Genomic DNA, 15,494 nt, shown 5'->3' with positions numbered 1-15,494 from the left:
ACCCCCGGCCGGCCTGCGCGCCCCTCCTCCGGGGGTCTCCCCGCCTTCTTCCCGCCACCATCCAATCAGATCGGGCGAGGGGGGGCGAAGCCCGGGAGACGCGTAGGCCGCGGTCCCCAGGCCCGGTGTTTTGAAGTCGGCGGCTGCCCGCGTTCCGCGCCGAGTAACGGTCTTCGGAATTCAGAGCCTTCGCCTTAGGGAAGGTGGGACGGTCGCCAGTTTCTCCAGCACTTTCTTCGTCCAGGGACGTCAACCTCTCTTGCCTGCTGTCCTCAGGGACTGACAGCGGGGCCTGCTCAGAAGTTCTCGTCGGGACTCTCTACAGGCCTTTGTGACTAAGTGCTAGGGGTGAGGAGAGACGTGGCTTATTTATGTGTTTTTCAGTTTGTTATGATTTTTTTAAAAATTTTACTTCTCCCTGCCCTAGAATTGAGCTCCTTGAGAGTAAAAACCCGCCTGGGTCGCCATCACCCTAGGCTTGGTGCAGGGCCTGCCAGGCGCTCGAAATTTGTTGAAGAGGTGGGTGTTCAGTATCAAAAGAGCCGCGGATTGTACATTAGAAAGCCTGGCTTTGCGCCGCGTCCTTGCCACTTGCTGACCAGGCCCCTCCACGTGGTCCCCGCCGGGGCAGCAGCTCTCCTCGCCCGTCCAAAGGCACGGGGAGGCGCGTGGCGGCCCCGCCAGAGCTGAGCCCCCTGGGATGTGAGGCCGTCTCGCTCTGAGCTTCAGAGCAGGGTTGCAGGAGACACCTCAGAAGGTCGTTCTGAGGTCGGGAGGAGATGAACTGCTCAAAGCCTGCTTAACTAGATAAATGGTATCGATTAACTTTTCTTTGACTCCCTTTCCACACCTATAAAATGAAGATGACGGGAAACTTGTCATACTTTTTTTGTGGTGGGTGGGAAAGGTCTTTATAAACTGTGAAGTCCTATGCAAACCTGAGATGTTTCCTTTCGCAATCTGATTAGCGAAGCAAAAACACGCGAGTCAAAAACATACACAGAAAGCAAAAAAAAAAAAAAAACTCACAAAATGGTTTATGAACTGCAGAATATTCAGGATGGTGGAACTGAATGGTAACTATTAACAACATAGCTCAGAAAGGACGTGCTAAAACATGCTGGATGAAGCTAACTTTGATCCAGGTCTTAAATGGAATGGACTATAGTTTATAGCTTCAACCTAATCATTAACTTATGAAATCAGAGAATTAAGGCCACTTAAGCCACTGTGCTCAGACTGTCAAGATATTTAGTTTCTCAAAGCAGAAAGAGGAAATTAAATACTCTTGTCAATTCAACATATGGGTTGGATGATTAGCGGCATCCGTGGATTGTTGTTTATCCAGTATGTGAAGAAACGGATATCCTCTGTTTTCTCGTTATTACACAAACTTCTATCCTTAATATGTGACCTTTCAAGGTTGAACTCTAGGTAAAATTATGAAGTGCACAATTACGTCTTGTTTCTTCTTCCCTTTGCACGTCGTTTTACAAGAGAATCTAATTATTATTAAAGTACAAATGACTTGACAAGATTGTAGCCACTCCTGGGAGATTTTGCATTTTTACGGTTATTAAAAGCCATAACTCAAAGCAGCAGTTGAATCTGTTTCATAAACTAAGATTTAAAAGAGCTCCTTTGGGAGGTCATGAGTTCATCAGAAACTTCTGGTGTAGGAGTTCAGCCTATAAAACAAACAAATACATGACTTGTAGTATTTCTTCGTTTTATAGTCTGAACTCCTCTAAGTTCTTGATTCCCATTCTGTGACCTCCCTTTCTTAGATTGTTAAAATAAAATACAGATGACTCACGCCTGTAATCCCAGCACCTCGGGAGGCTGAGTCGGGAAGATCACTTGAGCCTAGGAGTTTAAGACCAGCAAGGGCAACATGGGGAGATCCCATCTCTTAAAAAAATAATAATAATAATTGAGCATGGTGGCACACTCCTGTAGTCCCAGCTATTTGGGATACTGAAGCAGGAGGATTGCTAGAGCCTGGGAGGTCAAAGCTGCACTGAGCCGTGGTCACACCACTGCATTCCAGCCTGGACAACAGAGTGAGACCCTGTTTCAAGGAAAATAAAATGAAACATTTATTTCTGGATGTTATTTTGAAAGATTTTGTCATGTCTTAATGAGCCCTGGCCAGGTAATGACAGCATTTTGGGAGGCCAAGGTGGGAGGATTGCTTAAAGCCAGGAGTTTGAGACTAGCCGGGTCAATATAGTGAGACCCTGTTTCTACAAAAAATAAATAAATAAATAGCCAGGTGTGGTGGCACGCACCTGTAGTCCTAGCTACTTGGGAAGCTGAGGCAGGAAGGTCACTTGAGCCAGGATTTCAAGGCTACAGTGAGCTATGATTGTGCCTCTGCTCTCCAGCCTGGGTGACAAAGTGAGACCCTCTCTCTTAAAATAACAATAATGATGAATTCTTAGTGCCTTCAGGCAATAAAATTCTTTTAACAAAATTCTTAATACACATATCAATTACCCAGCCTCTTAAGTGACTGAGTTTTCTTCTAGTTGGGTACACACACAGTCTTTTTGCCTTATTGAAAAACTTAGAAATTAGATGTGGCATTGCTTAACATGGTGGAGTGGTTCAAAGAGGACCAGAAAGAAGGCAGAAACCAGTAATGTTAAAGCAAGAAATTATTTCTAGGCTGATAGTACACTGAAGTTTAAAAAGCTCCAGCCCAACCTTCTACCCAACATGTGAGTCTGTCTCCTGTTATGTGCATAATCATAGTTTTCATCATTATCAAACACTCTTGCCAGGGTTTCAGTATGGACTCATTTAAGTAAGAAGCCTACTTCTTGCAAGGTGCACACGTTTTTCCTGTTTCACCATGTTTTCATGAGTGTAATGCGTTATCCTTGCATTGAATTAACAGCTTTATAAAGGTTAGTTACCCCCCAGTGTAAATCATTATGCTTCCTATCCTCACTTTCTTAACTGCTCTTTGCCATTCCTGGCACAATCACCTGTGCTATTGGTTTTCCTTTGCCTGCACCAATATCCTTAATTTTTCCTATGATACGACAGATTTATTTGACACAGCTCCTAACCTCGATCATCTGATTTCTCTCAATCCAATGAAGCAAGTACATTATATTCTAATATAGGAAATCCTATATTCATATGAGGAAACCGAGGCATAGAGAAGTTGGATAATTTACCCCGGTCCCACAGGCTAGTGAAGAGCAGGCTCTAGAATCAAACCCAATTTTATCTGACTCTAGAGCCCAAGTTCTTAATCACTATATTCTGAGGAAGAGAAAAGCAGTTTCTGACATGCAGTAGATGCTGGCACACTAGGCTTTGGTATTCTTGTTGAACAAAAATAATTTTGGAGAACATCAACATCAGACGAGGTCACTCCATGATCATGGTGGATCAGGACAAAAATAAGACTACTTCATAATCATGTGTGAATGTAGACAAAAACACAAATGCTGTCCAACCCACCAAATGGAATACACAAAATGAAAATACCAAACTAGTCTACGTAGCTGTTGCCTCTTTGCCAGTGACAGCTTAAGCCTCATTCCAGTCTTCCCTCTTTCTAGATAAGATTTATTAAGATACCCAATCATAGAATTACCCCCACTTCCTGACAATATCCTGTTTAGAGCATAGAGCAAAGTTCCACCACCTTAAACCCTCTATCAGATCACCTAACACAAACCGAATCTTACTAAAATATTTTTTTGAACACCTTACTAGTATGCCACGTGGTTCCCCGTGATGTGTTCTTCCTTGCTGCAATGAGTAGTAAATTCAGCTTGTTCAACCACAGGTGTGTTCCTGGTGATCTTTGACTAGAAAGCATTGACAGTTCTTTCTGGACTATTCTATATCATGCTTTTCTATGGAGTAGAAAGCATACTTACTAGGTATTTCTGCCAGTCAAAGGAACTGGAAACTGCCCTTTCATCTCCAGCCATAGGATTGTCACACCAAAGCTAGAAGGTTCCCTTTCTTTTTGTGGATCATATATAGAGTGTCTGCTAAATTGAGCCTTATTAAAAGATAGTGAAAAGAAGCATGTTGGAATAATTGGACATCATTTTTAAAACAAAAGCTTAACACCTATAAACTCATGCCTTTCACCATATGCAAAATAATTCAAAATGGATCATAGATCTAAATGTGAAAATATAAAATTTTTAGAAGAAAACATAGGAGAACATTTTTATGATCTTGAATTAGGCAGAGTTTTCTTAGATACAACAAAAAACACAATCCATGAAAGAAAGAAATTTATAAAAACTTGCTCTTTGGATAACACTTGCTGTTTGGATGTCACTTAAGAAAACAAAAGAACAAGCAACAGACTGGGAGAAAATATTTGCAAAACATACCTTTTTTTTTTTTTTCTTTGAGACGGAGTCTCGCACTGTCACCCAGGCTGAAGTGCAGTGCACAATCTCGGCTCACTGCAAGCTCTGCCTCCTGGATTCACGCCATTCTCCTACCTTAGCCTCCCGAATAGCTGGGACTGCAGGCGCCTGCCACCATGCCCAGCTAATTTTTGTTTGTTTGTTTGTTTTTTAGTAGAGACGGGGTTTCACTATGTTAGCCAGGATGGTCTCCATCTCCCGACCTCATGATCCGCCTGCCTCAGCCTCCTAAAGTGCTGGGATTACAGGCGTGAGCCACCGCTCCCAGCCAAAACATACCTATTAAGTGACTGTATTCTGAATATATGAAACAATCTTACAACTCAGAAGACAATCCAGTTTTAAAATGTGTGAATAATTGAACAATCACTTTACCAAAGGAGATACATGGATGGCAAATAAGCATATGAAAAGATGCGCAACCCCTCCCACCCCGAGGCAACCTCTCATCTGTTTTCTCTCCTTATGGTTTTGCCTTTTCCAGAATGTCATATAAATGGAATACAGTATGAAGCATTTTTAGTCTTGCATCTTTCACTTAGAATAATGGATTTGAGATGTATTTATGTTGTGTGTAGGAGTAGTTTGTTCCTTTTGTTGCTGTAGTCTATTTACTATAGTAGTCATTAGGGAAATGCAAATCAAAGCCACAGTGATCACTACTTGGTTGAAATAAAAATAATTTCAAAAGCTATTGATGATGGACAAAAACTAAAACTCTCAGATGTTGTTGGTGGGAATGCAGAGGGGTACATACACTTGGGAAATGGTTTGGGAGTTTCCTATAAAGTTATGCATACACTTGTGATATGACCTAGAAATCCTACTCCTAGATATTTACCCAAGAGAAATGAAAACATGTTCACACAAAAACCTGAACATATTTTATAATCATCTAAAACTAGAAACACCCTAAATGCCCTTTAATTTGTGAATGGATAAGCAAACGGTGGTACATATATACAATAGAATCTACTCAGCATATAAAAGGAACAAACTGCTCCTACACACAAATAAATCTCAAGTGCATTATTCTAAGTGAGAGATGCAAGATTAAAAAGTCTTCATACTGTATTCCATTTATATGACATTCTGGAAAAGGCAAAACCATAAAAAGAGAAAAGAGATCAGTGGTTGCCTGTGAGGTGAGAGGAGTTGACTATAAAGTGGAGCTTAAGAGAATTGGGGAGGGGTAATGGAATTGTTGGATATCTTGACTGTGATGTGTGTGGGTTACAGAATGTATGCATCTGCCAAAACTCATAGATTTGTACACTAAATAGAGCAGTTTTGCTGTGTGTAAATTATACCTTAATAATTTTGACTTGAAAAAAAAGATGTTGGAATGGAAAAAAAAAGTTGTGATGAGGTAGAGCTACCTGACACCGTGAATATGAAGACTGGCCTAAAGCTGAGCAGCCTCTTATGCTCCTAATGGGCAGCACTTCGCAGTAGTTTCAGTAATACAACCTGAGTTTAAAGATGTTCAATTTGTTCTTATGTTTTTGCCTAATTGCTTACCATACTTGACCACTGTTGGCTAGTTTCTTCTCTCAAGTGCCCTTACCTCTACAGTAACCAGTAGAGCAACTTCAGTACCCAGTTTGAGTCTGGTTTCTACCCTTGGTTCTATCCTTGATACAGTTTGGCTGTATCCCCACCCAAATCTCATCTTGAATTGTAGTTCCCATAATCTCTATGTGTTGTGGGAGGGACCTGGTGGGAGGTAATTGAATCATGGGGGCTGTTACCCCCATACTGTTCTTATGATAGTGAGTGAGTTCTCATGAGATCTGGTGGTTTTATAAAGGGGCTTTTCCTCCTTTGCTCGGCACTTCTCCTTCCTGCCGCCATGTGAAGAAGGACATGTGCACATTAAGCATTTAAAGATCGTTAAAGGGTAATACAAATAAAGGCCAAATTGAGTAAAAAAAGAGGACTGAATGAGTGCAGAAAAGATAGATATGGATGTGGGCTGAAGAAAGCTTCTGCAGCAGGGAGAGGAGGGAAGTTATATTTTAATAAGAATTGAATACCTACTTTTTTAAGGACGTCAGCATGAAACTTATAAATTATGAGAGAGGAATCATTACTATTTTCTACCTGCATCCAGTATAGATGTTAGGACTAGGGAGAGGACTAATGATAAGCTTCCATTTCACCTTGGAGCAAGGCACCCAAAGTGGTGGCAGAGCCCACACAGCATAATTTATGCCTTATCAATGGTAAAAAGTTAAATGGGGATTGGTGAAGATGGACAAGGTGGAGCTTTAAAAAGATAGAATAGAGCAGCCCAAAGCTGAACAATAGGGTCTTTATTGTCATCTGCAATAGCCAGGTTGAAAGAACATGTACATTTACATGAGAAGGGAGATTTACCAAATTGACATTTTCAACGTGACCCCAGAATGCAATATGGTTTGACTAGGATTTATGTGAATTACAGTAAGAGAGCCTCTCAACTTGGCCTGCTTTTGGAAACAATGGCCCACCCAATGGTTTAGGTAATGCTGTATGCATTCTGAGGGGGTGGTCCGTCATTTACAGATGAAGAAAAGGCTGAGGGTATAAAAACATCTTAAGTCTTCTGCAACCAGGGTAGATGGAATTCTAACTTGAAACACTAATTTCAGTTTGCAAATGCAAATGAGTTCTAAGAGAGGGAGAAACTGTTTTAGGGGACCATTTGAAATCTGTCCTTCATATTCACATTGAATGTAAGGGAAATAGCCACCAATCCTCAGAGTGTGAAGGAGCCAACATTAATCTCTTCCTAGATCTAAAACTGCCAAATTAAAATTTGTATCAGTGACTACTTGACCCACTTTCCTTTCTTGCTTTCAGGGCACATCCTTACATGAGCCTAATCACTTATTTGCCAAGAGAATAATTAACATTTTAGAGTCGCTGTGCTAGTTAATAGTGTAAGACAAAAATAAAATTCTTAGCCCCCTAACCATCTGAACAAACCCCTCCTCAGCCAAGGGCATTCCAAAGTTAACCTGAAAAACTAGTTCAGGCCAGGATGGGAAGTGGATGTCGGACATGCCTCACACCTGACCAGCATTAACATCAACACAGAGATTTTCAGACTGACAGAAGAGACTCTTTAATAAGAAACATTTACAATCTATTCCCTCTGAAGCCTGCTACCTAGAGGCTTTATCTACATACTACAACCTGGGTCTCCACAACTCCTTATCATAACCCAGACATTCCTTTCTATCAATACCAGGTCTTTAGACAATAATCAATTGCCAATCAGAAAATCTTTGAATCTGCCTATGACCTGGAAGTCCTCTCACCCCCCATCCCTGCTTTCAGTTGTCCCGCCTTTGTGGCTGAAACAATGTACATCTTACATGTATTGATTGATGTCTTATGTCTCCCTGAAATGTATAAAACCAAGTTGTAGCCCAACCACTTTGGGCACATGTTCTCAGGATCTCCTGAGGGCTGTGTCATGGGCCATTGGTCACTCATTTGGCTCAGAATAAATCTCTTCAAATAATTTACAGAGTTTGGCTCTTTCACTTACAATAATTTGGCACCTAACATCAGGCCTCAGAGAAGACTCAGAGCCCTGAAGGAGTTGGCTGAACTTGGAGCTAAGGTACCAGCAGGGGCCCAATGATAGTTCTCCCCAACTTTGAGCATTTCCTCCAGTGGAATTGTTAAGTCCTTCTGAGCACTGGACCTCCCATTTGGCTGATGGTCCTTAATTTATTCTGAGTTTTTTTTTTTTCCTCCTAGAAAGTTATTTGGGATTCCTGTCTAGTTCGGAGGTGCATTCTAAAGGTGTTCTCCATTGCCTTTTTCTAAAGACAAGGAGAAGGACCCCTTTTTGGGCACCTCATTTGGTTTCCGGTTTGGAGGTGCATTCTAAGAAGTCTTCTCTGTTGCTTTTTCTTCCAAAATTAAGCTCAATTGGTTTGTCTGTGCATTTGTGTGAGGAACTGAACTGTTATTTTCATAGATAAATGAGACTGAGGTCCTCAGCTCTGAAGAAAAAGGGCATTTTGTTCCTCCCAGCTGATAGGTGCTCCTGGGTGACTGGGGACGAAGTAAAAGTGTCTGGGGGTTGACTTCCTGAGACATGCAATGGCCCTACAGGGAACCCCCAAGAAAATTAGTTTAGAAAGGCTCTTCCAGGAAACACATATAAGAGCTGATCACTTGGCGTTTTGAGCCCTCTTGGAGGTAATAGAATTCCAGAGAGAGAAACAGACATCTAAGAGGGCAGAAACAATTCAGTGGTGAAACACTGTAGAGTCCTGCTCACAGTCAGCACACATTGAGCCACCACACACACAGAAAAAGAAACCCAAATGTCTTTCAAGTTTATGTGATATAAGTAAAATATTTAATATATAAGCTGGCTTTCAAATTATCGGTAAAGTAATATTAGAAATGTCTTAAGAATTTTCAGCATTTTTTGTATTTATTGATCAAGCAGTTCCATACTTATCCCTGCCAAATACTATAAGATGTCAACATATGGCATGAGGTGTATAAAACTATAAACCCAACCCAAAACAGAATGATCTTTGCCTGTGTAATTTTTTTTATTTTTTGAGATGGAGTCTTGCACTGTCACCCAGCCTGGAGTGCAGTGGTGTGATCTCGGCTCACTGCAACCTCCACCTCCCAGGTTCAAGCGATTCACCTGCCTCAGCCTCCCAAGAAGCTGGGATTACAGGCTCCTGTCACCATGCCCAGCTAATTTTTTGTATTTTTAGTAGAGACAGAGTTTCACTATGTGGGCCATGCTGGTCTCGAATGCCTGACCTTGTGATCCACTCGCCTCAGCCGCCCAAAGTGCTGGGATTACAGGCATGAGCCACCGCACCCAGCCATGTAATATATATTTTTTTGAGGCGGAGTCTCGCTCAGTCACCCATGCTGGAGTGCAGTGGCATGATCTCAGCTCACTGCAAGCTCCGCCTCCCAGGTTCATGCCATTCTCCTGCCTCAGCCTCCCAAGTAGCTGGGACTACAGGCGCCCACCACCACGCCCGGCTAATTTTTTGTATTTTTGGTAGAGACGGGGTTTCACCATGTTAGTTAGGATGGTCTCAATCTCCTGACCTCGTGATCCGCCTGCCTCGGCCTCCCAAAGTGCTGGGATTACAGTAATTTTTTATAAAGATACTTATATTGTTGGTTTAATGAAAACAGCTAAATCCTGAGTTACTGGTAAAATACCAATATAGTTAGCCTTAAGTTTCTTACTCAGGTAAACACCTGAAGTTCGTAGGTTATAAACATGGTTAACAGGGAAATAACTTTAAATGATGAATATTGGTTTTCATAAATAATCTAGGTAAACTATTAAAAATAAATTAAACAAGTAAATGTAATGGAATAAATGCTTGTAAACAAATGTTATATAATTTCCAATCTAAAGTTGTATGAAATAATAGATATCCACTAAACATCTGGGTAATTTTCAATTTAAGATTCTAGGAAAACATTTCTTCTAAAAATGTGTTCTTATTAAAAGGTAAATAATTTTTGTCTAGTTTATATGTTAAAGGATATATGTAAAACAAGGTAAAAGGAACCAGGAAATAAGAGACATAAAGAAAGTTACAGATATAAAGAGGTATTTTTGGTAAGAAAGGCTAAAAGAAAAATGACTTTGTATGAGAGAGGATCTTGTATGTTAAATTTTTATCTTAAAATAAAATGACTGGTTGTTTAAGAAATAGGGATATTTAGGACAAGCCAGAAAGTCCAGGCATGTCATGAGTGGTCTGTATAAGTTGTAATGAGGTTAGTAAAAAAGGAATTTATTTTTTTAAAAGTTATATAATTAAGTTGGCTGTAATTGAAAGGAAATTATAATAATCTTTCTAGGAATTGAACATTGATATTAAAAATACACTAATACAAACGAAATAATTGGTTAAACAAGCTTTTATAAAAACTATTGACTTTTAAAGCAAGAAGTTTTTAATTTTTGAATTCTATAATCTGTTTCTTTTTGAAATTCTTCAGATATCTCAGAAGTGCAACTTCTGCTGTACCCTGCTGCTTCAGGTCTTTCTTCCTTTTGAGAAGCCTGGTATGGTAAATCTCTTCTTCAATTTTTGTTGGCTCCTGCAATTTTTTTAGTAAAGGGAGAGAATTTTTGAAAACAGGCAGATAATAGAGGATTTGCTTTTGTTTATATGTCTGTTATGTCTATATGTTTGAATGTGTAATGTGGAAGTGAAATTTCACTACCAAATTATATGAAAGAGCTCTAATCAATTGACTTAAAGAAAACCAAGTGTTTATCAGACTAATAGAAACTAGCTCAGATGCCTTTTAATTCACATGACTTTAGTAACATTTGGTAAGATTAATTTCGTAAATTTACTCATAAAATTCTCTTCAGTAATTTAAAAATTTTAAACCATGTTATGTTAAAGTAAGCAATCCTTATTTTTTCACTGGGAATTTGGGTTACTAAGAGTTAAAATTATAGGAGAGTAAAATGTGTTACTCTTCACCAAAACCTTTTTTGGAGAAGTTTATAAAAACACAAGGATGTGGTGTTGGCTAAAGAAAATGTAATTTTTAACTGGGTGTGGTGGCAGGTGCCTGTAACCCCAGCTACTCGGGAGGCTGAGGCAGGAGAATTGCCTGAACCCAGGAGGCAGAGGTTGCAGTGAGCCGAGATCATGTAACAGAGTGAGACTCCATCTCAAAAAAAAAAAAAAAAGGAAATGTAATTTTTTTTCTAATTTTGAGGCTATTTAGGGGACACATTAAAATAAAGAAGAAGTATATAAATAAAACTAAATGGACAGAGAGAAAAATAAAAGGCTGGTAAGGAAAAACCTTTGACTCCTTGGTGGTCGCGTGGTCACCCATGGTATGGAGCTGCAGCTGGGCTGCATTTAGTTACTAAAGGTAAAAGTTACCAGTGGAATTTAGAGATGGATGATACTCATACTCCCAGAAAGTTACTTCACTGAGTGCATAAGGAAATGCAAACTAATAAGAATAAAAACAAAATATCCAATCCCTTGGTTATTGCTATCTGTAATAGTTAAAATGAAATTAAAAGGCCAGGCATGGTGGCTCACACCTGTAATCCCAGCATTTGGGAGGCCAAAGCGGGTGGATCACCTGAGGTCAGGAGTTTGAGACGAGCCTGGCCAAGATGGCGAAAGCCTGTCTTTACTAAAAATACAAGAATTAGCCAGGCATGGTGGCAGGTGCCTGTAATCCCAGCTACTCGAGAGGCTGAGACAGAAGAATTGCTTGAACCAGGGAGGCGGAGGTTACAGTGAGCCAAGATCGTGCCATTACCCTCCAGCCTGGAAGACAAGAGCAAAGCTCTGTCTCAAAAAAAAAAAAAAAAAAAAAGAAAGAAAAAGAAATTAAAGGAGAAGTCTGGGTTGAACCTTGCTGCTAGACCAAGGTCTGGTTTAAGTCAGTCTGAGCTTATGCCACCAGCCTCAAAGCTGCCCCCCAAAGGGCAAACTTATGCAGGGACAACAGAAAGTGCCTCTATGACTTGTGGTTACCAAGAAGATAGTCAATATGGGGTAAGGCAAAACCAAGTAACTATTAAAACCAGAGGATATAACATAAAGGAATTGTTCCATTATTAATTGGTGTCATCAGCTTCCTGAAAACCTTGTAAGAGCAACTAATTTAAGGACAGCATCTTTAATTTTAAATGCCACATAATGAAAGAGCAAGTTTGGGTTGATACAGGACTCACAGCCCACTATTAAACACTCACTGATGAGTATATGTTATCCAGTTGCACAGGAGGTTATTCCTGAGGGTATATCCAGCCTGGTGAACCAGATAAAAGCCACTGTAAGGCTGATTACCCTGATAAGGGGACTGCCCAACTCTCCCTATTAAATGCTAAGTGGGACACCCCAGACAAAACAGCTGATAATGCTTCTTATGCGAGCCATGTGAGACTGGCTTTATGATGACCAGGATATTCTCCCACTTAATATGCCTATTACCCACATCGTGGTAAATGCTGTGGTTAAGAGGATCCCTTCGACATGGGCACTCTGGGTGACATTACTCTTGCAGAACCGAACAACTGTTTGAGGAGCCTTATCAAATTTGCTATCCTTCATGGGTCTTACAGATGCTTATAAAACATTAGGACATGTAACCAAAAATAAATGGGGAAGGCAAAAGGAAGTCAAAGGACTCATCCCAGAAGGGTGGAAATCTTTAGATGGTTATTAAGAAATGAAATAAAATGAAAATCGATGAGGTTAAAACAAAGGTCTTTACAACACTGTCAAAAGTTGGTTGGGTGGACCAAAGGGAGCCCCTGCTGGCCCCGCAACATTAAAAGGCCCCATACTAGTGTCCTACATTTCATACATTTCCTTAGGAGAAATCTAAGGAAAATTAAAAGGCAAAGGTTATAATAAGAAAGCTGACATTGCCTAGGGCAATGTTGAGGCAAATTAAGATAAAGATTGATAAAAGAGGCTGAGTCCCTTGGCCCAGCTCGCTGTTGGGAACCCAAATCCTTTTTCACCAGAAAAGGCAAAATGGTCTGGGGGGTAGAGAAGTTCCTGGGATCAGAACATAAAAATGTAAAGGTTGACAGGATTATGAAATTTGAGATGTTTAAACAACTACCTTATGTAAGGTAGTTCTGAGTCCTTTACCTAAGTGTCTTATGAAAATGGGTATTGTGTCTGACTAGGGGATGTTTCCCCTATCTAGTACTGCAAAACTGAAGGCATGTAAATCTGTCCTTTGAGAAATGTTAACTGGACATGCTAAATGAGAACTAGTAAGATTCCCAGAATACAGGGTAGAAGTTGGAGTGCTGGTCAGGGCAAATCTTCCACTTGATAGCTCTTTGTGGCATGTTTATTGAGGCTTATGGCAAAAGCCGGTAAGCATTTCCCAATGACAACTACTGGGACTTTGGACTAGAGAGTTCCCACTTGAGAGACATGTGCTGCCTTGCTATGGGATGTTAGCTGAAACTATCCCTATGCTAATTGAAATAATGGTGCCCAAAAGAGTTCCATGATAAAATAAAAATTATTTATATAGGTTCTTGCTACCTGGGGATGCACGGAGGAGATACTTAGGAACAGGGAGCCTCTTTTTTCCTTAGGACTGACTCACTAGATGAGGAGCTACTAGATTGTGCCGTGCCTGATGAACGTCTCTCATCTGACAAGAGCTGCTTGGGTTGTCAATGGCATTTCCAAACTGAACAAATGACATCTTGTTTGGAAGACTGCTGCTCTGATTAGATAAGAGTCAAGGATATCTTTTGAGTTATTTATAGTTTAGAGCAATCGGGTAAAGTATGTTTTTGAGAGCATGTTTTCCTTTCTGAGTTCTCCAGAATTCAGAAACTGTTCATGAGTATTTTGACTTTATGACAGTATAGTTATTTGCAAAAATTCAGTAAAAAGCCTTATCTTTTAAAACAGGACAATTGGAGACACTGGTTATTTTACCAAGGGTTTTACTAGAATAACACATTGTTAGGTAAAGTTCCAGAAAGCCAACTTGAAAAGAGCCTCTATGACCAGTCAATTCTTGCTGGACTTTATGTGAATAATCAGGCCAAATATAATAAGCCTGAAACTTATTTTGCACAAAAATTGGTCTTACTATAGTTTCTCTTTAGCAGAAAAGGAGGGCTAGAGAAAGAAAGAAATTGTTTCAAGGGAAAACTATAACATCTGTTACTAGATTCCAGCCCTGACTTTTGTTTTTGAGTGCAGATTGACTCATGAATTATTTCTGGGCTGCAAAAATCCTCTAAAGAGTACCAGGTTATAATTTGCTTCATGTTTTTAGTTGGTGCCCTGATGGAATATGTTCCTTTTTCTATTGTGACACACACATTATTTTTTTATTGTCAAATTATTAATGTTATCTCTTATAGTTTTACTTCTTCTGGGAAAACTGGAATCATGATACTCTGAAAACTGAGATGATTTGACAAATCCTATGAATCTCCCTCATTTGGAATCCCCCTGGGCCCAATCTGTTTTTCACTGTAAATACCCTGCTGCTAAAACTATATAAGCACCCTCCCTCTAGGCCCAGGGACTATCGTGGAAGAGATGGGCACATTAGATTGTAAGGCCCAGTTTTGAGGGAAAGCATTATATCAGATCCTCCCAATTAAGGAAGAGTACACAGACACCTAAATAGTTGGTAAAATAAGAGACTTTGCCTCCTGGGTTATTACATGTGTGGCACGTTTTTTATCCATCCCAGCCATAAAGAATTTCCTGCTTCCCATAGAATTAAAATAAAATTACTGAGAGAATATAAAAATACTTCATGACAAAGCCTCTTCAGTATAATACTCCCAGTTATGAGACTTACGTCAATAGATATATTTTTTTTAAAAAATTTATCAGCCACCTTAGGACAAATCACTAAAAGACCACAAAAAGCATGGCAGCACAACAAAAGTCTCTAAATTTCTTAGCTTAAAAGGTTTTAATAATGATTGTTTTGTATAGTTCATTGCAATTCATCTGTAACTAAAACCAAGATCACAGTAGCTCAATACATAGAGGTTAAAGGTAGATAAGTCAATTTTGTAACCTCGCCTCTGGCTTTTCATTTGTTGGCTTTTATATTACCTTAAAAATTTTAAGGGTTAGTGAATGCCTGTTCACATTCATTCCCATCTGGCCTAGAACATTTAAATTGACTGTAAGTCTTTTGACTCTTAAGTCCCTTGACTATAGGGGTCCCACCAAGGGACAGGATGGACCCAGGGCAGCCAGCCATGCCACCTCAGCAATTGTTGTGGGACAAAATAAAAGTTTGGTGGCCATTGATGTTGCCTCTGGAAAATCTTAGCTAGAAGTGGGAGAATGTAAACCAAAAATAAAATTCTAAGCCCCCTAACCATATGAACAGACCCCTCCTCTTGGCCAAGGCCATTCCAAAGTTAACCTGAAAAACTAGTTCAGGCCATGATGGGAAGTGGATGGCCAGACGTGCCTCACAGCTGACCAGCATTAACATCAACACAGAGACCTTAAGACTGACAGAACAGACTCTCTAAGTCTGATAAGAAACATTTACAGGCCAGTAGCAGTGGCTCATGCC

The 15,494-nt window shown here is 40.0% G+C and overlaps 1 long non-coding RNA gene across 1 annotated transcript in view; it reads left to right on the top strand.

Moving 5' to 3' along the window:
• The first annotated feature begins 86 nt into the window (after positions 1 to 86).
• The window catches only part of LOC129526012 (uncharacterized), a 56,146-nt gene continuing 40,738 nt past the window's right edge, over positions 87 to 15,494 (top strand). The window contains exons 1-2 of the long non-coding RNA XR_008670579.2: positions 87 to 348; positions 10,413 to 10,479. This is a non-coding gene — a long non-coding RNA (uncharacterized lncRNA). The remainder of the gene's footprint in view (positions 349 to 10,412; positions 10,480 to 15,494) is intronic.

This window comes from Gorilla gorilla, chromosome 10 (assembly GCF_029281585.2).
Source record: "Gorilla gorilla gorilla isolate KB3781 chromosome 10, NHGRI_mGorGor1-v2.1_pri, whole genome shotgun sequence".
Classification (NCBI taxonomy): Eukaryota; Metazoa; Chordata; class Mammalia; order Primates; family Hominidae; genus Gorilla; species Gorilla gorilla.
Note: the sequence above shows the minus strand (reverse complement) of the source record. Positions and strands in the feature narration are given on the sequence as shown.